Below are 26,027 nucleotides of genomic sequence, written 5' to 3'. Positions count from 1 at the left end.
CCATCCGCCTTGTCACCTGGAAGCTGGTTCCTCTGTGTTAGACACTATGCTGGGGTGTGGACAGCTCTGTTGGATCCTCCTAACAACCCCCAAAGGCAGACATTATTGTCTCTGTTTTACAGACAGGAACCAGGTCTCAGAGGAGAAAGTAAATTGACCAGCATGTGGCAGAGCTGAGATAAGCATCAATCAGTCTTACTTCCACGTTCTAACCGTGCCCTCTCCAATTCACTGGGTTTTTAATCTGCAAAGTGGATTTAACAAAAGATCCCACCTTCTTTGTAAGTTCAAAGAAAAATTATAAATAGCCATGAGATCGAGGGTGGATGGGGCTGGCTGTGGCTGCTGGCGCTGCAGGGGATTAGAGAGGGAGAGTAGCAGGCCAGTCACTGAGGCCACAGGGCTCTGGGCACACAGGGGCAGGAGACTTCCCAGCTGAGCAGACCTTACGCACATGACCCAGAAACAGACTGACAGAGCAGCAAGTCTAGAAGAAAATGCAGTGCACCTGGGAACCCAGCATGTGGTTCCCTTTAGCAGGCAGCATTTCCCAATGTGGGAAAAAGGCAGATTCTTCCAGCAAATGGGTTAGAACCACAGGCCAGCTATGCAGAATGACAAAGAAAATAGCTAAGCCAGACTGAGGGTTTACAACATCCAGTCACTGCTCCTTGCTTTACAGCATCATCCTACTGGTTTCTCACCACACACTTACAGAACACATTCAGCGGTTATTCCTACTGTACAGAAGAGGGAATCAGGGTAGAGTCGCATGGCTTGTGGCCATGCCCAGTTGTCCTTGGATTCCCAAAGCCAGGCTGCTAGTCACTGTCCTGAAACATGGCTGGAACAATATCTTCCTCTTCACATCATAATAAATTCCCAAAGGAGAAAAGATTTTAACATAAAACATGAAACAACTTAAATTTCAGAGGAAAACATGGGTGAGTGTTTCTATAATCTTTGAGTGGGAAGGGCTTTTCAAGCATGACGTGAAAGCTAAAAACCATGAAGGAAGACTGATAAATTTGGCTACAAAAATCTTAAAACTTCTCTGTTAACGATAGAACACCATGAACAAAGGCAAGAAATTTAACCACAACCTGAGAAAACAGGCTTACATCACACATTATAAATCCTAATATTTTAAACAAATAAAAATTCTTCCAAATCAATAAGAAAAATTAATGACCTAAGAGCAAAAAGACATAAACAGGCATATCATGGAACAGGAAATACAATATGAAAACATAAACAACTTCACTAATTAAGAAATTCAAAGTAAAACAATGACATTATTTTCATCTACAAGAACTACAAATATTTTTTAAATGACTGATACCTGATGTTGGTGGTGTGGGCCGCATGCATGTCTGCTCATATATGAGGGTGATTCAAAAAGTTCATGGAAAGATTTGTAATATCTTTTAATTCTATTTTTCCATGAATTTTTACAAGTATCCTGGTATTAATGATAGACAACTTGGTAATTTCCTAAGAAGTATCTATTCTTCAATGCAGAAGTTGCACTTCTGGGAATGTATACTACAAACATTCTCAAACAAGTTCATTAAGATATGTCTGCAAGAATTTTTCATTGAAGTGTTTTATAATAGTGAAAAGCCAGAAATAATCAAAAAGTCAGTCAATATGGTGTGTCCATAAAATGGACACTGAATTGACATTGAAAAATGGCCAGATGTGTTGTCAAGTCAAAAAAGAAACAAGTCACACAGAAGTGTGTACAGTATGCCCTATTTCTGTTTGTAATATTAAATCGATAACATTTTAATATATGAGAGTACTTCAAAATGTCATGGAAAAATAGAATTAAAAGATAATAAGGCTCTTTCCATGAACTTTTTGAAGACCCCTCATATACATAGAAAGTAATTAAAAAGACCATTTCTGGTGATTATCTTGGAGATTTATGAGGGATTTTCACATTCTATGTAATTCAGCTCTGCATATTCAAAATATTTTGAAGTCAGAATTACAGTTGTAATCATAAATAATAACAGATGAAAATAACGATGGGTTATTAACACCCCACTAACATCCCATGGTGCCTCTGTCCAGTGCTCAGAAGACAAGGCATCCCTTCTTAAGTGGGACAGAGATCTATTTGATAATAATATTTTCAGTTCAAAATAATAGATCATTACCAACGAAGACATTTGAACATCTGCAATACTACCACCAATTAAGTAATTCATTTTAAAACAACAAAACTACATTTTTAAAACTGTAAGACGTTTCCTATGCTGAATTGTTTGCAACTGAACAAATGTTCATTGACCGAGCTGTTTTTCAGCACATCTTGCAGCCATTCAGCTGGTTTGCAAAGAGCTGAAGATCATTTTGGGGTTCAAGACAGGACTTGGGTCACAGTGATTTCTGTGGGTTGGGGATGCTAAAACTGCCTATCAGAACAAGACAATGGTTATGATAGTCCAACATGGGGGAGCTGGCCAAGAGGCAATATGCAAGGGAAATACCCACACGGCCACAGGGCCCTTGAACTCTTCACATCGAGAGTGAAAAGGGCCAGGTTGATGGCAAGAATGAGTTGATGGTGAGGACAGGAGACATGTTTGAAGGGGACTTCAACAGAGCTCCCAATGTGCTGTGAGGCCCGGCCCTCTGCTGGGCACCTCATCTCAAGCCTGTGGTCAGGGCTTTAATGGGACTGCTCAGAGAGTTCACTCTGTCTCCCCTGCAGGAGGTGGCACTTGGGGACTGGTGGCTGCCACCAATGCAGGAACAAGAGCAAGTGGGCCATTGTGGATAGCACTCCCAGAGCTCTCCTGGGCAAAGACACTGCAGATGGTGGCCAGGGGCAAGGGCCGTTGCAAGCTTTCATCAGATCCTGTCTGATGGGCAGCACAGGGAAGAGGACAGGCAGAAGGGAAGCTGGAGGATTCTGAGGGGCTGCAAAGCAGCAAGGACCACTTGGCCACACCCAACACCTCACCTGGGTCAGAGGAGCGGCAGTCAAGAGGCCTCTAATGATGGAAAGAGTGTGGAGGAGTCCAGGACACAGCCCTAGGCCATATGCAAGTAAGAACTCTCCTGCCCCCACCTCTACTCCCTCCTGAGCTCCACCCCATAGGACTCAGGAATGCAACTAGATGGGCAAGAAAGCTGCACACAGCTCCCTCCCCAACTCAGGCTTTCCACCAGTTTCAGGGTGGAAAACAGGCAGTCTCAACTTGGAAAGAAGCCGAGAGCTTTGACTATTCCATGGAAGTGGACCCTTCTAGGCAGTGAATTGAGCCCGCATTTAGCAAGCAAACGTAATGGCAGAACCAGGTATTATCAGTGCCCAGTCATGGGGCCGCTTGAATGTTCATCCAGGCACTGAGGCTGCTTTGTGACTGCACCCCTGAGTCCTGCTGCTCAATGTACTGATTAACCCGCAGGAAAGCCCACAGTCCTTCCACACACGGAGTTTCAGCGTAGACCAGGATGCCAACATGCATCGTAACAGACCTCAGTTCCACGAGGTGACTGTCACTACGTAAGGAGCAGGGAGAAGGGAGGGGTGGTTCACTCTCCCTGAGGAGGAGAACGAATCTTCAGAAGGGAAGGAGGCTTCCAGTGGAATCTTAAAGGTAGAGTGGGAGTTTGCCAGGTGGAGAAAGCGGAAAAGCACATTCCAGGGAAAGGCACAGAGGGTGTGCAGGTAACTGCAAGGGGGTCACTAGGGCAGGAGCCCAGCGCACTGTGGGAAGTGGGAGGGGGCAGGCTGGGAAGGCAGGCATCACACTGGGTGGGGGCTCGTGAGCTAAGTCGGAAGCCCAACCTGGAAGAGTAGCCCAGGGAAGGCCGGTTACAAGGCTACCACAATAGTCTGAGCAAAAGACAGTGAGCAACTCTGTGACTATACTAACCCTTGTGACCTCTAAAAGTCACACTGAATTGTACACTGTAAAGGGCTTAATCGATGGCATATGAATTATATCTCAATAAAAAAAGACAATGAGGGACTATGCTAAAGTAGTAATAAGGATGAAAAGAAGGATACAGATGCCAGAGATATTTAATCAATGGAATATTTTCCAACCATCGATACTCAGGACCACTTTAATGAGACTGGAGACCCTCCAAGAACTGCTGATCTTACTCCGCACTTCGGGCTCTTATTTGTTCTCTTTGCCACAGATACAAATGTTATTTTCTCAGCAGTTGTATAATGGGCAGGTCTCAGGGAAATGCCCTTCATGGGGCCTGACTGCCAGCTGTTTAGTGACTTTTTTCTTTCTTGGAAACAGCTGAGATTAACGGTCTTCTATGCTGCCTGGAGGAGTGATGGGTTATCATAACATTTTGATTATTTATTACATGCCATGAACTACACAAAATGCTTTACATTTATTTTATTTTTTGAGATGAAATTCACATAGCACACAATTAACCATTTAAAGTGTGCAATTCAGTGGCATTTAGGGCATTCACAATGTTGTGCAATCATCACCTCTCTTCAGTTTCAGCACTTTTTTTTCACCCTGGAACACCCCAAACCCGTTAAGCACTCCTTCCCCATGTGGTGCTCTCCCTGTGCCCTGGAAACCACTAATCTGTTTTCTGTCATTATGGAATTGCCTATTCCGGTTATTTCTTATTAAAGGAATCATACAATATGTGACCTTCTGTGTCTGGTTTCTTTCACTTAACATGACTTTAAGGTTCATCCAAGTTATAGCAGATCCCAGTACTGCATTTATGTTTTTATGACTGACTAACACTTCACTGTATGGATATACCACAGTCTACTTATCCATTCGTCCACTGGTGATACATATATTATTAACTCATTTAATCTTCACTACAATCCTATGAGGATTTTTTGTTTTTTACAGAACAGGAAACTGAGGCACAGAGAAGTGCCCAGAATCACAAGGTGGATGAAGTAGCACAGTGATTAGAACCCAAGCAGTTTGTCCCTTTGTTTGGAGTCAGAAAGTGAGACTCTAAAGACACATATGGAAAGCTAAAAAAAAAAAAAAGGGAGGGGTGGGGAGTGAAACTGTTGTAAATTTTGGTTATTTGTTCCTGAGAAGGCAAAGAGCAAAGCCACGGAGGTTGAGGGGAAGGGAAGAGCAGGGAGCAGCAAGGGGACTGGGGACCATGTGCCACTGCAGTCGCCAGGGATTCCTCAGCACAGATATGGATTTCAAATGTGATCTGTGAGAAAAGCTTTTAGTCAGTCTTATCTAGAGCTCAAGAGGGTGTGAGACTCCAGCTGACATGTGGGTTATACTCTGTGGATTAGAAAATACCACATTCTTCCAGTAAGGAGCGGGCTGGCCTGCTTTTCACCAGGCACCAGTGACAGGACTCCGCTTTCTCACGAGTACATCACATGTTGCACCCCCTTCCCTGGCTGGTGGGGGAAACCGGCAGGTGGAAACTGAGCTGAGTCTGCAAGGAACCCATGGAGCCAGTGTTGACAGAGAAACCCTCATGACTCCTCCTGTGGAGAGGCCACCAAAATCCACAGAGCTCAAAGAACCAAAGATTAAGTTCATTAGTCACAGAAAGCCAAAACCAGTCACCAAAACTAGGCCCAAACCAGATATCTGAAGGCAGAATATGGATCCAGGAGTCCTCCAGCCTCCTGGGAACCCTCTGGAACGGACACTGGGTGTGCACTGAGCACTGGAGGACCGGCCATGTTTAGTCAAGTAGTGATGAGCCCCACACGAAACTAAGTCATAACCATCAATACTGCAACGGACTGTCTCCTGGCTCGTTCCCAGGGACCACCAGCCATCCCCGGCGCATGCTGTGAGACACATATCCTTCTAGACCGCCAAGATTAGGGACTGGAGCTAACTCAGCAGTCTCTGCCATAAGGGGGGTCTGAATAATATAAATAATTGACATTCATTGATAGTAGCCAATGATTTCAATTCCCTTATCTAGCCTTTACAGAAGACAGCACTTGTGGAAAAAAAAAAAAAAAGGATAAACATACTAAAATACTTAAAAATGATATTATATGTTGACTCGGATTGGCTTCAAAATAATCCAGTAAAGGGGAGGAAGGATACAGATGAGGTTACAGACAAAATTTAATGGGCCATGTGATGAAAATGGTTGAAGACGAGTAATGAGTACACGGATTCATTATATTCTCTATTTTGATTATGCTTGAACTTTTCTTTTAAGGTACATTCACTCCCCTGCTTTTTATTTATTTATTATTAATTGAAACATAATTGGCTGTACACATCTGGGGATACAGCGTTGAATATCGATACCTGTGTGCATCATGTGATGATCAAACTAGGATGATTGCTATAATTATCACTACACAGTGTAATCGTTTTTTCTGGCCCTTTACCAACTTTTCACTCATTTCTCACAGCAGGGTGCCCCTTTCTCCACATCCTCGTCAGCTTCTGTTGTCAAATGCTGTCAAAAAAGTACCTGCCCTTTTGATCATGGCCAGTCTAACTGGCATGAGACGATATCTCAATGAGGTTTTGATTTGCCTTTAGGTGATGCCTAGTGATGTCGAGCATTTTTTCGTGTATCTGTTGCCCATTTGTATGTCTTCCTTTGAAAAATGTCTCCTTGGTTGCATTGCCCATTTTTAAATTGGGTTACTTGTTTTTTTTACTGTTAAGTTGTTTCAGTTCCTTGTATATTCTGGATATTAATCCATTGTCAGATGCATAGTTTACAAATATTTCTCTCATTCTGTAGGTAGTCTTTTTGCTCTGTTATTTCTCTTGCTGTACAGAATCTTTTCAGTTTGATATAATTCCAACTGTTTATTTCTTCTTCTGTTGACTGTGTTTTTGGGGTCTTATTCATAAAGTATTTGCCCAATTCTACATCCTGAAGTGTTTTCCTTATGTTTTGTTTAAGTAGTTTAATAGTTTCAGGCCTTACATATAAATCTTTAATCCATTTTGAGTTGATTTTGGTATATGGTGAGAAGTATGGGCCTAGTTTCATTCTTCTACATATGGATGTCCAGTTCTCCCAGCACCATTTATTGAAGAAGCAGTTTTTTCCCCAATGTATGTTCTTGTTGCCTTTGTCAAAAATCAGTCGGATGTAAGTACATGGGTTGATTTCTGGGTTCTCTGTTGTGTGCCATTGGTCCAATTGTCTGTTTTTATGCCAGTACCATGCTGTTTTAGTTACTATAGCTTTGTAGTGTAATTTGAAGTCAGGTAGTGTTATGCCTCCGACTTTATGTTTTTTGCTCAGGATTGCTTTAGCTATTCAGGGTTGTTTGCTGTTCCATATGAATGTTAGGGTCGTTTTTTCTATTTCTGTGAAGAACGTCAGTATTTTAATGGGGACTGCATTGAATTTGTATGGACATATTCACAATGCTCACTCTTCCAATCCAAGAGCATGGGATGTCTTTCTATCTTTTTGTGTCCTCTTTAATGTCTTTCAGAAGTGACTTGTAGTATTCATTGTAGAGATCTTTCACCTCCTTGATTAAATTGATTCCTAGGTTTTTTTTGTTTTTGGTGACTATTGTAAATGGGCTTGCTTTCTTGATTTCTTTTCCTGCTAGTTCATTATTGGAGTTTACAAATGCTACTGATTTTTGTGTGTTGATTTTGGATTTGACAACTTTACTAAATTTGTTTATCAGCTCTAAGAGTTTTTTGGTAATCTTTAGGCTTTTCTATATAGGACCATGTCATCTGCAAACAGCAACAGTTTGACTTTGTCTTTTCTAATCTGGATGCCCTTTATTTCTTTCTGTTGCCTGATTGTTCTGGCTAGTACTTCCAATACTATGTTAAACAGGAGTGGCGAGAGTGGGTATCCTTGTCTTATTCCTGTTCTTAAGGGAAAAGTGTTCAGCCTTTCCCCATTTAGGATGATGTTGGTGGTGGTTTGTTGTATACGGCTTTTATTGTGTTGAGATGTTTTCCTTCTATACCTAATTTATTGACAGTCTTTATCACAAAGGATGTTGAATTTTGTTGAATGCTTTTTCTGCATCTATAGAGACAATCATATGATTTTTGTCCTTGATTTTGTTGATGTGGTTTATCACATTTATTGACTTGCAAGTGTTGAACCATCTTTGCATCCCAGGGATGAATCCCACCTGATCATCTTGTATAATTTTTTTGATGTGTTGCTGTATTCTGATTGCTAATATTTTGATGATTTTTGCACCTATGTTCATCAGAAATATTGGCCTATAGTTTTCTTTTTTGGTTGTATCTTTGTCTGGTTTTGGTATCAGGGCAATTACTGGCCTCATAAGATGAGTTTGGGAGAATGGCCTCTGTCTTGTTTTTAAGAATACTCTGAAGAGAACTGGTATTAATTCCTCTTTTAAAAGTTTGGTAGAATTCAGCAGATAATTCATCCAGTCCTGGTCTGTTCAAGTTTACTGTCTTCTTGTCAGTCTTGGCAGTTTATATGTATCCAGAAATTTATCCGTTTCCTCCAGATTTTCATATTTATTGGTGTATAGTTGTTTATAATAGTCTCTAATGATTCTTTTCATTTCTCTGGTATCAGCTGTAATACTTCCTTCTTCATTTCTGATTTTTTAAAAGTTTATTTACTTATTAATATATATATTTTTTTTACATTCTAAGATGTCACAGAGCAGTTGCAGGGAGGAGCAAAGAGGTAGAGGGAAGGAAACAGGGTGGAAGAAAGAAGGAGGGAGAATGTGGTTGAGGCCCATGGCACACTCCTTATTCCTGCAGGGGATACCAGGGGGCTTCCAGCAGTGGCTTGGTGGTTATCACTGGGCTGGTTGCAGATGTCGGGGGAGGTAGCTGAAGCTCTCAGCCCCCCATTGCCCCAGCTCAGGAGCCCAGGACACTCTCTGTGGCAACTCAGTGGTTGTCGCTGGGGTGGTTGTGGGTGTTGGGCAAGTGTGGCCAAGACCCCTGGCCTCCCACCACCCCAGCTCGGGACCCCAGGTCACTTGCTGGGGCAGCCCAGTGGTCGATGCTGCACTGGTTGCAGGTCTCAGGGGGCAGGACTGAGGCCCCCAGCCCTTCCCCCTCCCTGGCTTGGGAGCCCAAGGGGCTTCTGGTCCTTCTAGGTTTTACAGGTGTTCTTTGGTGATGTGAGACCTTTACTAGTTAATATCAAACTTTGTCTCTGATCTGTGGGTATTTTGGTTTTTCTTTCAGTTTTGAGTTAGATTATTTGCTGTTCCCACCACTTAAACTCTGCACTAGAACTAATTTGTTGTCCTTTATTTACTTCTAAAATGGGGGTACATCCTGTGGGGATCAGCACTTGAGCTGTGTAGTTGAGCTAAATTGCTGCTTCGCTGCCGATTCCCTGGGGAAGACTTTTTGTGCAGCTCAGGTCATAATGGTTGACCTTATATGTACTTCCAGGTCTCATGAGATCTGGTACACCTGGGTCACATAGAAACTATGGTCTGGGCCTGAGTTTTTTCAGCAAACTGCTCTCCCTGAAGTTCTATATTCCTAACCAGTCTCCATTGAATAGTCCTGTGCTGACTGGGGAGCAGATCAGCAGACCATGCTGTGCCCCAATGTTCCCCCTGTGGCCTGTCTCCCCCACCACCTGTACTCCAAAATCTCCCATGGGATGAGCCATACACCAGTCCCTTGTGATGAGTCACTGGCCTCTGAGTGGCTCCTTTTTTCAGTTGTTGTGGCTCCTTGCTCCTGTGTGGGTCCATGGGAATGCTGTTTGTGGTCTTGCTGGCGTAAGGGCCACCAAGGCCCTCTTCTCCCCCATACAAAGGTCACAGCTGCAATTTTTGCCAGCTCTTGCTCCATGCACTTGAAGCAGCTGGGATTCAAAATGGTGGGAGCAATCCTTTCTTTCTCTCATCATGGCTTCTCCTGCTTTCATAAACTCCATAAGTCTCTCTTCCTCTTCCCCTGAGCTCTAGTGGCCCCAGCTTGGCTACCGTTGTTTTTTTTTTAATAGTTGTAAATTGATTGATTTGTGAGAGAGAGTGATACTGGTGACCATCTATTCTGCCATCTTGACTAGAAACTCCTCATTTCTGATTTTTGTTATTTGGGTCTTCTCTCTTCTTTTGCTAGTTAGACTAGCTAATGGTTTTTCTATTTTGTTTACCTTCTCAAAACTAACTTTTTGTTTCATTGATCTTTTGTACCATTTTTGTGGTCTCTATTTCATTTAGTTCTGCTCTGATCTCAATTATTTCTTTCTGTTTACTAAGTTTTGGATTGGATTATTCTTGTTTTTCTAGTTCTTTGTGGTGTAGCATTAGGTTGTTTATTTTAAATATTTCTATTCTTTTGAAATAAGTGTTTATTGTAATAAACTTCCCTCTTAGTATTGCTTTTGCAGTATCCCACAGGTTTTGGTATGCTGTGTCTTTATTTTCATTAGTTTCAAGAAATTTTTTGATTTCTTGTTTAATTTTTTCTTGGACCCATAGGTCATTCAGGAGTATGTTGTTTAATTTCCATGTATATGTATAGTTTCCAGAGTTTCACTTGTTATTGGTTTCTAGTTTTAACCCATTGTGGTCTGAAAAGATACTTGAAATGATTTCAGTTTTTAAAAATTTGTTGAGACTTGATTTGTGACCTAACATGTGGTCTGGCCTGGTGTATGCTCCATGTGCTAATGAGAATAATGCATATTCTGTAATTTTAAGATGAAATGTTCTGTACATATCCTCCAGGTCTAATTAATTGTTCTAAAATGTAGTTTAAATCCTGTTTTTCTATTGTTTTGCTGCCTAGATGATTTGTCCAGTGCTGTCAGAGGGGTGTTTGGGTCCCTGTTATTATACTGGGGTCTCTTTCTTTAGGCCTAATAGTGTTTGCCTCACATATCTGGGTGCTCTTTTGTGGGTGCATATATATTTATGATTATTATGTCTTCTTGCTGGATGGATCTCTTTATTGTTACATAGCAACCTTCTTTGTCTCTTTTGATGGTTTTTGGTTTAAAGTCTATTTTGTCAACATAAGAATAGCTATTCTTGCTCGTTTTTTGGTTTCCATTTCCATATCTTTTCCCATCTCTTCACTATTAGTCTGTGTGTGTCTTCACAGGTGAGGCGAGTCTCTTGAAGACAGCATATATGGTTGGTCTAGCTTTTTAATCCAATCAGTCAGTCTGTGCCTTTTGAGTGGGTAGTTTAATCCATTTACATTTAGGGTTGCTATTGAAAGGCATTGTCTTACTCCTGGCATTTTATCAATTTCTGTTTAGATATTTTAAACATCTTTTGTTCCTCTCTTCCCCTTCTACTGTTTGTTCTTGATGTTTTTGGTTTTCTGAGGTGGTAAGATTTAGTTTCTTTCACTTTCTTGTTTGAATTTTTGTTCACCAGTGAGTTGTGTTCTTTTTTGTGTGTTTATGGTAGTGATAAGCAGTTTTGGATTCCAGATACAGGACTCCCTCGAGGATTTCCTGCAGGGCAGGTCAGTGGTGGTGAATTCCCACAGTATTTGTTTGTCTGGAAAATACACTATTTCTCCCTCATTTCTGAAGGATGTCCTTGCCTGGTATAGTATTCTTGGCTGGCAGTTTTTTTCTTTTAGTATTTTGAATATATCATCCCATTTTCTTCTGGACTGTAGAGTTTCTGTAGAGAAGTCTGCTGTTAGTCTGATAGGATCTCCCTTATAGGTGACTTGATGCTTTTTTCCTGCTTCTTTTAAGATTATCTCTTTGTCTTTTAGCTTTGCCAGTTTGACTATAATGTGTCTTGGGGAGAATCATTTTGGATTCAATCAGTTTGAGGCCCCTGGATCTGAAGGTCTATGTCTCTCCTTATACCTGGGAAGATTTTTATTATTATTTCACTGAATAGGTTTTCAATACCTTTTCTTTTCTCCTCCCCTTCTGAAATAGCCATGATTTGGATGCTTGTGTATTTAAGGTTGTTTGCTAGCTTTCTTATATTTTCTTCATTTTTAAAAATTCTTTTTTTTTTTTGTCCATCTGTTATTCCATAAAGAACATCTTCAAGATCTCTAAGTCTTTCTTCTGCTTGCTCTAACCTGCTGCTTACTAAGCTCATAGTTGTGGTTTTTTGTTGATGTTGGATAAATCCTTCAGTTCCAAGAGTTCTGCTACATTCTTTTTTAAGGTATCAATCTCTCTGTAAATTTCATCCTTTGTATCCTGGAAATTTTTTCTCATTTCATTCTGTTGTCTGAGTCTTCTTGTATTTCATTGAGTTTCCTTAAGTTTGTTGCTCAGAATTTCTTTTCAGTCATTTCAAGGTTTTCCTGCTCCATGGGGCCTGGTACTTAAGAATTACTGCATTCCTTTGGTGGTGTCATATTTCCTTGATTTCTCATATTTCTCATATCTCTACATTGATGACTGGTCATCTGGTAGAGCAGTTGCTTCTTTTATTACTCTGGAATGGCCTTTGAGGAAAGAGACTTCCTCTTTTTTTTTTTTTTTTGGTCTCCACTGGTGATTCTCCTTGTGTCAATGTAGTTGAGTGGGTGGCAGGCCACCTGTCCAGTGCCTGTGGCTGCCACCACGGCAGCAAGCCAACCTTGCAGAGGCAGTGGCTGTGGTGGACCACCCAATTGGAAGTGGTGTTCATGGCATGCTCCTCTCTTCTGCTGGGCAGTGGGGGCTGCCTTCAGCCTGAACTTTTTTATTATAAAAATTAAATAAAAATAAGAAGATATTATGAATGCTAATAGTTATATAAAATAAATAAATTGAATCAGCAGCTTAAAATATTTCCACAAAAACCAAATTTACCTGGTTTAACAGTAAGATAAAGGAACAGATAATCTTAAAGAAATGACTCAAGAATACAGAAAAAGGTTACACACACCACTCATTTTTAAGATGCTAATATAAATTTGACATCAAAACCTGACAAATAATGAGAAAGAAAATTACAGGCCAATCTCACTCATGAAAATATCAATAGGTGCAAAAACACTGAACAAAGTATTAGTAAAGTAAATCCAGCAATGTTTAAAAACCTTAATACATGATGATTAAATTGAGATTAATCCAAGGAATGCAAAGTTTGCTTAACATCAGAAAAATCAATGAAGATAGTTCACCACATTAACAAATTAGAAAAAAATTATATTATCTTAACAGATGCAGGAAAACACATTTAATAGATTTCCACATTTATTCATGATTAAAACTCTTAGTATTCCAGATTGAAGAAGACTGAAGAGATATGACAACTAAATGCAATACATAATGTTAGACTTAATTTTAGATCAGGAGAAAAATCACTGTAAAGGACATTATTGGGGAAATTGAAAAAAATGGAAAATATACTAAAGATAATAGTATTATATCAATGTTAAGTTTCTTGACTTTGATGACTATATTGTGGTTAGTAAAGAGAATATTCTTATTCTGAGGAAACAGACACTAAACAACTTAGGGGTAAAGGAGCATCATGTGTACAACTTACTCTCCAATTATTTTAAAACAAGAATAATAAGTTGTGTGTGTAGGTAGAGAGGGAAAGAGTGTGTATGTAAACATAGCAAAGTACTAACAATTGGTGAATCTCAGGGAAGGAAGTGCCAGAGTTCTTTGTATTATCTAATAATTCTTCTATATGTTTAAAATTATTTAGAAATAAAAAGTTTTAAAGAGACTGCAATATGGTAGGACTGAAGTAGATGCTAAGAACTCACATATTAATTTTAAAATGTATCAAACAAAGAACTTTTAATAACTGGAAATAGAAGAAAACCTCTTTAACTTGATAAGGTATATGAAAAAGCAAACAAAAAATGACAGCAAAGTGTGGCAGGGCACTTACCTTTACCAAATAGCCATGTGCTCTCTACTTCATTTTCCAGTCTTTGTACTTTTTCTTCCTTTGCCTCACTGCACCAGCTAGACCTTCCAAATGCAATGTTGAATAAAAGTGAGGATAAAAAACACCTTTATGCTTTCTGAGTTCTCAAATGTCCTTGAAAAGATGAAGACCAACTGAAGGCTTTCCCACAATGCTTACACGTATAGGGTTTCTCTCCAATGTGAATTCTCATGTGTTTTAAAGTATGAAGGACTACTGAAGGCTTTCCTGCACTCATTACATGCACATGGTTTCTCCCCAGTGTGAGTTTGGACGTGTCCCTTAAAGGATGAGGGAGAACTAAAGGATTTCCCACATTGTTGACATTCATAAGGCTTTTCTCCAGAGTGCGTTCTCATGTGAATCCTAAGGTCTGAGGGCCACCTGTAGGCTTTCCCCCACTCCACACATCTGTAGGCTTCTTTCCGGTGTGCACTCCTGCATGGCTGATCAGGCAAAAAGAATGAAGAAAGGCTTTCGCACATGCCTTATATTCGTAGGCTTTCTCTGCACCATGGACTTTCATGTGTTTTGTCAGTGAAGAGGGAGAACAGAAGGATTTCTCACATTCTTTACAAGCATGAGGTTTCTCAACAGTATGAGTTTCTCTATGTGTCCAAAGGTTTGAGAGAGATCTGAAGGTTCTTCTACACTTTCCACAGTCATATGGTTTTTCTCCAGTGTGAGTTCTTATATGCACTTTAAGTTTGGAAAAGTATATAAAAGCTTTTCCACATTCTTTACATGCATAAGGTCTCTCTTTGGTGTGAGCTCTTACATGGTCCCTAAAGGATGAGTAACAGATAAAAGTTCTCCCACACTCTTTACGTTGATAGCATTTCTGTCTGTGTTGAGGCGATGCTGTGTGACTCTTTAGGGATGAAGTATCCATGATGGCTTTTTCAAACTTATTGTTTCCCTAGCATTTTACTCCAGTAGAAAGTCTCTCGTGCACATTAAGTTTTGGAATCTGGTTGAAGATTTCTCCACATTGATAACTTTCATTATTTTCTGAGGACATCTCCACCACATGACTTTTATAAAAATAGGAATCATATTATTTATAATTTATTTGTTAACAATTCATTGATGGTTTCTAATGATTAATCTGATTACATTGTCACCATTTCCAGTGAATGTTATGTTTTTTAACCTCTTTGAATTGTTTCAAAGTGGTATGAGCTTAATGCTCTAACAGAAGGCTCAACCACAGGTGTCATTTTCAGTCTTTTTTATATATGGCAGGTTTTTTTTCTTGACAATTGTTTACAACCGAACTGTGTCTCAGTCAACATCTGTATCACTTGTATAAAACTGCCTTGTGAAATTTTTCTGTGAATGCTTAATATCTGACATATCTACACACATATACACACACACACAATCATGGCACTCTAATACTCTCTCCTGAGACACTATTTTCACTTGTGTAAATGTCACTCACCTCAATTGTGTCCCCTAGTTCTTGGGCTGATCTTCAGTGCCATGGCATTTCCTGTTTTCTCCTAAAGTGAAGAACCAGTAATCATTTTTTCTGAATCACACTATATTCTGTTCATTTTGTATTTCTTTTCCAAATACATACTGTAGAAGATTTGACCCATGAATTTTAAGTTGAGTGTTATCACATTAAATAAATGGTAACAAAATTTACTTTCCTTGGAAAGAACTGGTAGGATGGAGACAAGAAAATAAGTAGAGAGCGTGTACATTTATTTTCAAATAATGATCCAGAAATAAACAACTTTTATAAGGAAGAATGCACACTCCAGCAACAGATGACTTTGAGGAGTTTTAGCTGTTTCAGGACTTTGACAATAACAAGGACAAGAAGTCAAAACGGTGGACAATGTACTGGAAATACTTCCAAGAAGACTGAGACTAGTGGTGACATAAATGCCTTATTATCAGGAAAGCAACATAGAATGGAAGTGGATAAAGGCACATGCCTAAATCCTAACTTTATACAGAAGGTCTTCCACGCAGGACAAGGACATTTGGAGAGATGGATGAAAAGTCAAACAAGGAAGCCAAGGGATCTGCCAAACTCAACATCTTCACTAAGAAGATTCACTTATTTTGCTCATTAATACTTTCAAGTATTTCCAAATGTAATGATCTTCAACAAGGGCTGTTTCTCTAAGGCACAGAGTTATAACCCTTCAGCAGGCCAAAAGCATTTAAGAGAGGAAGTAGTAGGTTTAATATATCCATGAGAAAGCTCTTAGATGATACGCTCCATAAGCAAGTAATCATGTCATTTGAAACAAGTTCAATAGCTAGGGAATACTTGTACACTGAGTAAGTGAAGGAATGATGTTGTCCTTACCTACTGAGGTCAGGTTCCTGAAGGTTTCCAGCATCACATCTCTATAGAGGTTCCTCTGAGCACGATCCAGCAAAGCCCACTCCTCTGGGGAGAAGTCCACAGCCACATCCTCAAACACCATTGAGTCCTAAAACATCCAATAAATTCTGATTCAACAAGGAACCATTCCTCACCAGAGTGCGTCCGAGAGAAGGTGAGGTTGTCAGCCCTGGGGACTCAGTTCACAGCAAGTTCACACACAGGGCTGTGGTCTCCCATCTGTTCTAGGGCTCTGCCACCCTATCACTTCCCCTCTGTTTCAGCACTCACTTCCACAGTGATCCCATCCTGCCTCAGAGATTTAACAGCATCTCTAGTAAACTCATCTCTCTGCAGTTTGACTACTTCCACTCTTCCTCTCCACCTGAAGAGTCCAGAACAGTCCACAGTACACTGTTGAAATGGAAGAAACGCTGGAGAAATGAAACAATGATTTCCTCTTTAAAAACATCAATTCCTTGTGACAAAAATGATTTCACCTCCTTCACCGTTCATTATAGCTCTCAACATGACATGTAGCAAAGGGTCAGACCTGGGTAAGGTTTTAATGAATGAAAACACACTGAGGCCTGGGACCATTTCCTTCTTTACCTTCAACCAACAATTTGATTCTCAAAGCCCCGACTATACCCAATCTTCAACCCAAGTCCTGAGATAGATGTGTTTCCTTGAAGAACTCCAATCTTTTATAAAATGACAGGTCCAACAGGCAGAATATGGATATTTTTTATGAGAAGCATTAATATTTGTATCAAATTATATGTATTCAATTTTTCAATAAATCAACAGCAATTCCACTATCTCTATATCTTCTTCCAGGAGACAGGCACTTTATTGAAAAGTTGGGCTCAAGCATGAAAGGAAGCATAAGGATTCAGACCTTACTACAAACCCATGTTCATGGACCTGGGTGTGGCTAACACCAACCATGGGTGATGACTCCCTCACCACACAGACAGACAGTGGGCAGGAGGGGCCAGAATAGCCCTGTCTTCTCCAGAAAGAGTGCCCCTTCCTGCCTGAGAAGCAGAGGTTATGACTCCACTGTAGAATTAAATTAATTGAAGTTCTGCAGGATCCCAGAAAACCTGGCCTCTGAGAAAGTGCATCATGGCCTTGGCTTCCACGTGCAGGGGTGGGAATACAGGCTGCCATGCTGCAATACAGCTGCTGCCATTTGCCTGTACGATAAACAATAGTAGAGCTAGGGTGCTCCAGAATGGGAACTATCTTCTTGTGAGGTCGGTGAGTGAAGTCTGCTGTCTGTGGCATCCCTAATTACTCTTGGTACACTGGTATCCAGTGTTGTCTAACCACAGCCTTCTGTAAGTCAGTAAGCAAGTAAGTAAATAAATAAATAAACCGAAATCCCACAAGTGCTGGAATGGGTGAGTACACTGGATGGCCCCAAACACCAGTATGTATGAAACACACTGCAACAAAGAATCAAGAGAAGGAATCATTCACTACTAACTCCACTACTATCTAAGTAGAGAGTTCAAAAGAGGGAAGAGTAAACAATGTACAGCTTAGGCATGGCAAAGGGATGCCAGTGGACCTAGCTAGAAATTCTCTGCTTCGGCTCTCCTGAGGAGTGCCTAGCCTGCAGATGGTGATAACAAACACGGTGGGCAGAGCTAATAAAATCTCACAGAAATGAAGCCAGAGACCTGACCAAATCTTACCCCAAGACCACAGGACTTGTAGACTTTTCTAGAGTCTAGAATGAGCCATTCTAGACTCTAACCTTCACTGTACAGGGATCAGTTACTTTCCACCAATTGCTAACTGTTTTAGTAACTATGCACTATTTTCCAAACCAAAAAGTAGGAATACAGAGTCTTACAGTTCATGTATGCTAAATAGACAATGTGACAGACTATTTGAAATTGGAACCAACCTCCAAAAAATTGGGGGGGAAATGGTCACTAGTTGCAATACTGATTTTGGCTCCTTATAAGTGCAAAGTCCAACTATTTTTTAAAAATTGAGACTCTTGGAGCACTGAGTCTAACTTCTTTACCTGGAAAAGCTGTAATAGTAATAAAAGAAAATATGATTCAATACAAATAAGTAAGAAGAATAAGCTGTAAGACATAAACACAAAAGTCACGACAGTGGTCACCTTGGGGGCAGGAGGGAGATGAGATCAGGGAGGGCACCAGGGGAGACTAAAAACTGTCCATGGCTTATTTGCTGATCTGGGTCATAGATCTGAGAATGTGTACTTGTATGTGTTATCATTATTTAAACTTAATATAAAACTTTTGCAAGTAAGATGTACATCACAATCAAATATTAAATCATTAATTAAGCTTGCAAAGAACATAATTTACATATATTTATTTTATCATTTAAGGAAAACTGGTCACATAGAAGTATCTTAATTGACCTTAATAAAAACCAAGGAGGTCGCATGTTGAACTGAGAGGAGCTGAAGGACTTGTTGATAGGTGAACAACAAAGTGTACTGCAGGGTATCAGCCCTGGGACCTTTGGGGAAAGAAAATAAATATACGTAATAAATATATCCATCAGCTGCAATGGACTGAATGTTTGTGTCCTCCCAAAATCCATATGTTGAAATCCTAACCCCCAAGGAGATGGTATTAGGAGGTGGAGCCTTTGGGAGGTAATTAGGTCACAAAGGTGGAGCCCCATGAACGGGACTAGTGCACTAAGAACAGAGATGAGATAGATTCTCTCTCTCCCCCATGAGAGGACACTGACAAGGCAGCCGTTGTCTGCAACCCAGGAAGAGAGCCCACATCAGCAACCAAACCAACCTGCACCTTGATCTTGGACATCCAGCCTCCAGAATGTGAGAAATAAATGTCTGCTGGAGCCATTCAGCCTGCGGTATTTGTCAGAGCAGCCAGAACTAAGACACCGGGTTTTACTCAAAGAAATACCGACAGGATGTTCAAGAAACTAATAAAATCGGTACGTAGGGTTGGGCTAGGGCAAGAGGCTTAAAGTGGAAGATGTGCTAAAAGTAAATCTTAAGGCAGACTTTTAAACATCATGTTGATTCTTGAAACTCTGTGCTTATTATTTGAAAAAAGCTAATTTTATTATACTTTTTAAAGGGCTTTCTAAATTTTATTCAAAATAGTTTATAGTCAAATGATTAATTTTTAATTGCAAGCAACCTTTCTATGTCGGAAATCATTCTAAGATGTAAGCCTCTCAAAGTGTAATTTTTATGGAAGTTTTTTTGACAGATTTATTCCCAATCATAAAACGCCTTCTTTCAACTCTCTTTGTGAATAAAATGACAATCGATATCTCAGTTGGAATCTGCACTTCAGTTCAACCTGGAGAGTACTTTCTGAAATGTGTAGACTATTAAGAGCATTAGGATTTTTGGTTGATTTGGTGAATTTTTCAGGAGTGTTAAGACCCATGCTAAGATTTTTTTTCTTTTTTGACTGGTAAGGGGATCGCAACCCTCGGCACAGTGTGGTCTGCACCAAGCTCAACCAGTGAGCACACCGGCCGTCCCTATATAGGATCTGAACCTGTGGCCTCGGCGCTACCAACGCTGCACTCTCCCGAGTGAGCCATGGGGCCGGCCCCCATGCTAAGATTTTTGAAAGCTTTAATCTTGACATTGGTTAAAATAGGAATTCAATGATCACAGAGGTTTCATGGTCTTTCAAAATTAGAAATTCTCTAGGGACACACACACTGATCTGGAGAAAATTTTCTTCCAGCTGCAAATGTACATCTGAGGATTTAAATATGCCCATCTCATTACTGGATAATCTCTCAGAAAAACCACCAAATTTACTCTGTATTCAAAAATACTCTTGTATTCCTGACACCCTGTCTCTCCATTCACCTGGATTCTCAATCAAAGAAATAAAACCCTTACGCACTCAAGCAGAGTCATTGTTAAATGTTGGTCAAGCTAGAGATTACAGGTATACATTATTCTTGAGAGGAAAGAAAAGCAAACGCTTGAATTAATTCAGAGAAGCAGCCTGATTCACCCATGGTTCATAAGTAAAACCACTAAGGTTAAAGCCAAGCTTGGAATCCACACCCTCACTACGGAGATGCCGCCCCAGGGTGGCTCAGTTCCTAGCCATGAGGGAGGGAAAGCTGACAGCCAGGGGACCTATCTCTGGGACACCCCTACCCTTTTCTCCCAACTGTAGGAAGGCTCCCTCCTCCTGGGCCTCAAACCTCATGAGTAACAATGTCCTTACTCAGAATCAGTGTAATATTCTGCACCGAACCATGTTTCTAATTCCTAAATCCTGTCTCCAGGAGACAGAATTCAAATGGCTAAGTCTGATAGTCACAGCCTTTCTCAATTTGTACAATATGCACTTCGACGGCACCAATTCTGCAGAAGCAAAAATCAAAGTGGTGTCAGAACTCACTCTCAAGACAACTACAGTGGCGAGGTGAGAAACAGCATCACTCCACTCGCATCTGCTCGTGGACATGTGGCTTCTCCACACTCTGTAGCTTCTTTCAGCACCCCCCTCCTTCTGTGGATGGCTGAGCAGGCTGGCACACCTGCAGGGGAGGGTCCCCAGGAAGAACCACCTTCACTTTCCTCCCTTTGGAAGTTCACCACCGGCCTTAGCTCGGACTCACTGGCCTCAGGCCCCTGCTCCCCACTCCAGGTTAGTCACTCAGCTGGACCCCCGTGGATAATTTAAAAGAGACAAACCACAAATATTTAAAGGTCAAGAAGAAAATCAACAACTATCTATCCCTTTCAAAAAAAATAAAGATGCCAGCTAGTTATTATTTCCATCATAAATTATTTGTAAACAATCATATTTGAACATGTCTAGTGTTACAAGTCTTAACTGCTAGGATCTCTGAAGTCAAGACAACAGAAAATGGAAAATCACTAAATCTCCAGGCCACAAAGGACAGTAACTGATATTTTTGTGAATCTTTGTAATTCGCCAATGTATCTCCCTCACTCTTTTGGTGGACTTGTGTTCATTTTTCTGCAGCCTTATTGGGAAGGAGATTTTCTCTGTTTCTCTGAGATTCTTCTCCCCGGTAGGATTCTCAAGGCTAAGCCTTTAAATTCCACTTATCACTCAAAAGAACAGACCTGACAAACTTACTACACGCTCTCCAGGGACCCATGAAAGAATGGGTCTGTAGTTTTGGCCACCCAGTCTGTGGTCATTTGGTACAGCAGTCCTAGGACACTAACACACTAACCTCCCAACGGACCCGGCTTGTGTCCCCACTGGTGTCTGAAGTGCATTTTGCTTTTCGGACGGGTACCCTCCCTCCCAGGTTTGGGTTTCTCTGATCTCTTCCATTTGGTGAGAATCCAGGGGCCAGGAATCATGTCCGTCTGTCCCCCTTACTGCCAGCATCCTGTAGGTGAGAGGACACCACCCACCACCGTGTCTCCAAGAAGGAAAACTGGGACTCGGGGAGGAACAGCTCAGAGTCGACGGAGGGGCCTGAGGGGTTCCTCCTGTCCCAGGGCAGGGGACAGCTCTTCTGACCACCACCACCCTCAAGCTGTCCCGTGGGAGGGGCGTACCCAAGGGTGTCCCCAGAATGAGGGCAGCTGGGGGGCGTCTCAGGCCGTCCGGGACAGCTCTGAGACCAGGAGGGTGGGATGAGAACGCAGGTCACCCCCAGGACCCTCGACCCGAAGCGCTTCCGCTAGGACGTCTGTCCCCAAAGAAGACGCTGCGAGAACAGGAGCAGACTTCGCACAGGGGCTTGGGGGTCGCTCTCTGCGTCCCGTTCCCGTGAAACGTTCAGGCGGGACACAGGTCCCACCCAGAGAGACACACGTTGTCGCTCTGCGCACCGACAGTCCCCGACAGGCGCGGCCGGGGTGCGGGGGTCTGCGGTTTGGGGACTCGAAGCCGGTCCCAGGAGAGGCGGGGCTGGGGAGACGCACGGGACAGGGACCTCTGTCCATTCTGCCAGGACCCCGCAGACCCCACGGACTGAGTGGGGCCCCAGCCTAACCGGGGTCCTCAGAGCATCGCCCCCCAGAACCCCCCAGACTGGGGTCTTCGCCTCAGCCCCGCCCGGCCGCGGACTCGGGCTCCCGGCCTCCCGCGCGCTCACCGTGTCCAGCCCCGCTCCCGGCTCTAAGAGCGTCCTCCACGAGGGAAGAGGCCACTGCAGGTGCGAGCGACGGGGACGCGGACTCCCTGGTTGCTCGGGGAGGCGGGACGCGCGCGCGGCGGGACGGGCAGCGACGTCCACGCCCCTGGGGCCTTGATTGGGCACCGCTCCCGACACTCCCCGAATCTCGGGGATCTCATTGGACAGTGTTTCAGGAACTCTCCGCCCACCGAGTTCTCATTGGGCAATGCTCCGAGCACCGCCCTCCGGGCCCTGATTGGGCAGTTCTCCACTCCACGTCCCCTACCCTGAGTGACAGGCGGGGCTGACGTCACGTGGCTAGGCCGGGCGGAAGTGCGCGTTCTCAGCCTCAGCCCTTCCTCTCCGGCTTCCTCGCCAGGGCAGGGACCAAGTGCCGGGAGTTTCGCGTCTGCGCAGAACTGGCCCCGCGCCCCGGAGGGACGCCCTCCTCTTCCTGCAACGAAGTGGCGCCTCCTGCATCCTCCTCCTGGGTGGGGGGGACGATTGTGTGCGCGGGAATGCCAGACTCAGTTTCCCCACCGAGAGACCCTTTGTCCCGGGCAGAAGGGGACTGGGCGGGACAGTAGGGCTGGGGCCCTGCAGGGTCGGGGTGGCCGGGGGCGTTGGGGATCAGGGGCGGCCCTGCCTTTGCCTCTGACCCATCAACACCTACAACCCAGATTGATATTACTGTGGCTGGATTTTCAGGGAATCTTTGTATTTCTTAGCTTGGTATCGGAATTTGTTGACTTTTTTTTAAATTAGGTGCTCTTAAAACAGATATGACTAGTTTGTTTCTTTAAGATTTATGTTATTTTAATATATAATTGGGATTTTTCCTGTCAATATTTCGATTTAGATTTGTTTTTTCCCTTCCTTCGGTTATTTTGTTCTTCTCTGTAGGTGGCACTGCACCTGCCCGCCTGGGAAGTCTGCAGCCAGAGCTCTGGGTACAGCCACACCCCGCCTTGTCTCACCCTCAGATCCCATCAATCAATTACAAAATCGGTGAGGTTTTCTGCATAGGGAGGCTTCCCACAAGTCTGGCGCCTCTTTTGCTCCTTGGCTTCTGTTTTAAGGTTTCTCTCACTCTGCCTTTTGAGAGGCGTCCCCTGGAGACTTTTCTTTTCTTTTTTAACTATCACTGGTTCTATTAGGAATCTCTTCTTAGCATTTATACCCTCATCATTTTCTGTGAAACCATTTAGGCGCTTGTCTGTCTCCCCGACCTATTAAGCAGTATTGGAAAAAAAGCCATGACCATTACTTTACAACCTTAGCCACTAGACACACTGCCCCTCTTGTTACAAAACTGGAACAAATGGTTCATGGACTGGGATGGCCTCCATATGAATCAGAAACAACTCTACTCTTCCCACTATCCCTATTAAACTCCCCAGTGGAGAAAAGATCTTTCCTTACACTTGGGTGAAATCTTAAGCAGGCGCCACAGATGTTTTAGTAACTTTCAGGTGCTGACATTTCTCTGATCCGTTGCAGACACAACAATGCCAGGCCAGCCTCCTACTCATAGGTGTTTGACAGCAGAACTTGAAACACAGGTACTAGTGAGGCTTCCAACTGAAAGGAACAGCCGAGCTAAAATGTCCATTTTCCCCTCAATTATTTATCATTGCTTGAATCTATAACATGTCAGAAAACACAATGATATAAGGAATAAGATGGAAGACGTCAGTGCTGTTGTTGGAGGTGATAGTGTTGCTTTCTCAAGGAACTAAAGACAAAACAACCGTAAAACTTAGAACTGAGGCAGAAGTCAACTTAGTAATTGATCAGATATATACAACATACATAAAATGTATTATACAAAATATCAAGAGATACGGTTAACACCATGTGCAGGATCTATGTGAGGACAGTGACAAGTGTCTTCTGATAAAGTGAAAGAAGTGTCACCTCCATGAATATATAAACAGGTTTTGGGGTTGAAGACTCCTCAATGCAAAGATGCAGATCTTTCTAAATAGCAGCCATGAAATGTAGAGAAATTTCCAACCAAGTCCCCATCAGGAGCTTCTCTATGTCTCATAATAAAATAATTCTGAGATAATCTCTGAAAAGTAGTGAAAGACATAGCTACGTAAATATTGTAAATGAAGAAAGGAAAAAAAACTCTGACCAGTTGTACCGATTAAATTAACTAACGAGGACATATCATTGAAATGTCCTCTTGCCATTATAAGAGACCAGTAGTTTCCCAGCCAGGACTGGTTTTGTCCCTCAGGGGTGTTTGGAAACGTCTGGAGACTACTGAGGGGTGAAGGAGACATGGCAGAGATGGGGAGAATATTGAGGTATGGGCAGGGTGGCAGGTGGGGGTGAGAAAAGGTGGTCAGGGGAGGCCTCTGAGGAGAACGCTCCCCAGGGGAGGAACAGAGGACAGCGGAGGAGGGGCAGCACCTGGGGCTGGGACGGCGAGGACTGGCCCGCGGGCCGTGCTGAGGAGTGGGGTTATCAGCATGTGCGGAGATGGTCAGCTTACATTTCAAACAATGACTCCAGCGGCTGTGTGTGGAGACTGGATTCTAGGGGAGCTTCGCTTCACCCTGCAAGATGGGGTGAGGGTTCGGGGAGCCCTGAAAGGTCAAGTGTGCAGTACAGTGCCCAGCACGTGGGGTGGCCAGGCAGGGCCCGGGGGAGAGGCCTGGAAGGAGGGAGGTGACCTTGTCTCATCAGGGGACATGCAGGTGAGGACACTGGCTTGGAGCCAGAGGTGTTGGTCCTGGGTCAGGACAGCAAGGCCGGCCTGGGGCTTTGGCCATGCTCTCCCCCGCTTCTCCGCATTGGACATCCGTCCGTCCTTCCTTTCGGCCATGATCCGAGGTGTCACCACCAGAGTTGTTTCCAGAATTTGGTCTGGAAGTGAAAGACTGAGCAGAGGCTCATGGCCCCTGTCCACAGCCCACAGGGACAGGCAGATATGGACATGAGAAGTGGTGAGAGCCCAGCCAGTGAGAAAATTCCAGAAACCCTTTTCTAGAGAGCCCAAGCTGAATGAGGAGGGAGCCCAGAAAAGAGAGGGCAGGTTCCTGAAATGTCTCGGTGATACCTGTGCACAGGTGTGTGTACCCTACTTGTCAGCAAACATGTAAGCAATCTTGGTGTGAGTCTGTGCGCTGATTCCCTCCCCTCTGATAGCCCTGAGCACACCCGGGAGAAAGAGCCTGCCCTGGATCGTACAGACTCACATGTGCCGGGCACTGTGCTAAGTGCCTTATGTCGGTCATCTCTGATGCCTGAAACCATCCTAGAAGGAATGAGGATTACTGTCCCCATCTTACAGATGAAGATACTGAGACTCAGAGAGGCAAAGCGACTTGCCCGAGGTCACACAGCCAGTGAGTGGCAGAGCACGGATCTGAACCTGAGTCTGACTCTGAGCACGTGTTTGCAAAGCTGCCTTTCTGGGTAGGAGAGAAGCAGGTAAGAGCCGAGAGTGAGCAATGGTGACATTGGGAGAGTTCCTCCCTTTCGAGTCGCTGTGCAGAACCCACTTGCAATTCTCTGCCAAGCAAGAGTGAACCACCGTCGTCACTTCCTTGTCACATGTTGCTTATCATGAATGATAGTCACCAGCAACAGAGAAGCTGGAGCGACCTACCTGCTTGCTGTGATCCAGAACGGCAGGATTTCACACCAGATCTGCTCAGTGTTCTGAGGCTCCAGCTGCCCCTCTGTCCCTGTCCCCGTGGGACGTTCCCATAAGATTTCAGATGGGATGACAGTGCTTGGGGACAGCCTGCTGCAGGTGAAGGACGT

General features: G+C 43.0%; 1 long non-coding RNA gene across 2 annotated transcripts in view; it reads right to left on the bottom strand.

Annotated features, from left to right (window-relative positions):
• The window catches only part of LOC134391170 (uncharacterized), a 44,837-nt gene extending 22,521 nt beyond the window's left edge, over positions 1-22,316 (bottom strand). For both annotated transcript variants that reach the window (XR_010024922.1, XR_010024923.1), the window contains exons 1-3: positions 22,227-22,316; positions 16,113-16,239; positions 15,228-15,288 (exon numbers count right to left, since the gene is read on the bottom strand). This is a non-coding gene — a long non-coding RNA (uncharacterized LOC134391170). The remainder of the gene's footprint in view (positions 1-15,227; positions 15,289-16,112; positions 16,240-22,226) is intronic.
• Between the last annotated feature and the right edge of the window lie 3,711 nt (positions 22,317-26,027).

This window comes from Cynocephalus volans, chromosome 11, assembly GCF_027409185.1.
Source record: "Cynocephalus volans isolate mCynVol1 chromosome 11, mCynVol1.pri, whole genome shotgun sequence".
Lineage (NCBI taxonomy): Eukaryota > Metazoa > Chordata > Mammalia > Dermoptera > Cynocephalidae > Cynocephalus > Cynocephalus volans.
Note: the sequence above shows the minus strand (reverse complement) of the source record. Positions and strands in the feature narration are given on the sequence as shown.